This window comes from Otolemur garnettii, unplaced genomic scaffold, assembly GCF_000181295.1.
Source record: "Otolemur garnettii isolate 467f Iridium unplaced genomic scaffold, OtoGar3 scaffold00043, whole genome shotgun sequence".
Classification (NCBI taxonomy): Eukaryota; Metazoa; Chordata; class Mammalia; order Primates; family Galagidae; genus Otolemur; species Otolemur garnettii.
Window position 1 is genome coordinate 5,356,565 of NW_003852438.1, and position 1,806 is coordinate 5,358,370.

The following is a 1,806-nucleotide window of genomic DNA, read 5'->3' on the forward strand; positions in this document are numbered from 1 at the left end:
CCTCCAGCTGTCCCCCTGGGTAGAGTGCTATGGCATCACAGCTCACAGCAACCTCCAACTCCTGGGCTCAAGCGAGCCTCCTGCCTCCGCCTCCCAAGTAGCTAGGACCACAGGTGCCCCCCACAACGCCCGGATATTTTTTGGTTGCAGCCGTCATTGTTGTTTGGCGGGTCCAGGCTGGATTCCAACCCGCCACCTTGGGTGTACATGGCTGGCGCCTTAGCCACTTGAGTCACAGGCGCCGAACCATCACCTATTTTCCAACGTACACACACTCTACTCTTACCGTAGTGCCCAGTTCTCAGAGTAACTGACATTAACTGAATTCTTATGTACAAACACTGTAGTTAATACTTCACAAACATGCATTAATCCTCACAATAAATTCACGAGGCAGGAACTATTATTATCTTCATTTTGCAAATTAGAACTTGAGGTTTATGAAGGTTAATTAGCCTGAGGATACATAGCTAGTTAGAGGCAAACCGGCAGCTCTATAACCAGGAACACCCCCCCCAACATCGTTAATTAAATTATTCTCGAAAGAAGCTCAAAGCACAGTAAGTATATTCTATTTTTTACTCTTTTTTTTCTTTGAGACAGAGTCTCACTATGTCCCCCTCAGTAGAGTGTTGTGGCATCACAGCAACCTCAATCTCTTGGGTTTAAGCGATTCTTTAGCCTCAGACTCCCAAGTAGCTGGGACTACAGGTGCCCACCAAAACGCCCAGCTATTTTTTTGTTGTAGTTATCATTGTCTGGCAGACCTGGGCTGGGTTCTAACCCGCCAGCCCTGGTATGTGTCCTGCGCCCTAACCACTGAGCAACAGGTGCTGAACCTACTCTCTCTCTTTTTTTTTTTTTTTTTTTGATCAACATAATTTAAGTGTGCTACGGAAGTTTAACTATAGGTTCAAGTGTGCCAGGAGATAAAATAATTGAAAAACACTGTGTTAAATCCAGGAGCCAGCACTCAACTATCACACCACACTGCTTCCATCTTGTCCACCTAAAACAATTCTTTTCCACTCAAATCTAGCACAGACTAGCTCTTTTTTGTTGTTGTTGCAGTTTGGCTGGGGCTGGGTTTGAACCTGCCACCCTTGGTATATGGGGCTGGCGCCCTATCTATTGCCACAGCTGCTGCCCTTTTTTTTTTTTTTTTTTTTTTTTGAGACAGAGTCTCAAGCTGTAGCCCTGGGCAGAGTGCTGTGGCATCCCAGCTCACAGCAACCTCAAATTCTTCGGTTTAAGCGATTCTCTTCCCTCAGCCTCCCAAGTAGCTGGGACTACAGGCACCAGCCACAACGCCTGGCTATTTTTTGGTTGTAATTGTCATTGTTGTTTGGCAGGCCTGTGCTGGAGTCCAACCCACCAGCTCCTGTGTATGTGGCTGGCACCCTAGCTGCTGAGCTATGGGCACAAAGCCCAGACTATCTCTTTCATAAAATCTTTCACCCTGTTTCATACATGATAAGAATTCAGTTAATGTACACTCGCTAAAATTCCATATTACTGCAACAACCAGCCCATTTCTGCATAGACATTAATTCGTATCTATATCATATATGCCCTTTTATTTAAATAGGAGGCTTTCCTTCTACCCAATCTCCCTATAGCCTTTTCATGCTTTTTGTTTTCTCTAAAACATCCACCTGAAATTAACTCCTTCCCACCCATCCCCTTCTTTACCTGGAAAACTCTTATTTATTCTTTAAAGATTCTTTATTATACCACCTTCTGAGATACAGTCCCTGACTCCTCTACGCGGCATTCCAATCCTACAAAATTCTGTCTGCTATCCAA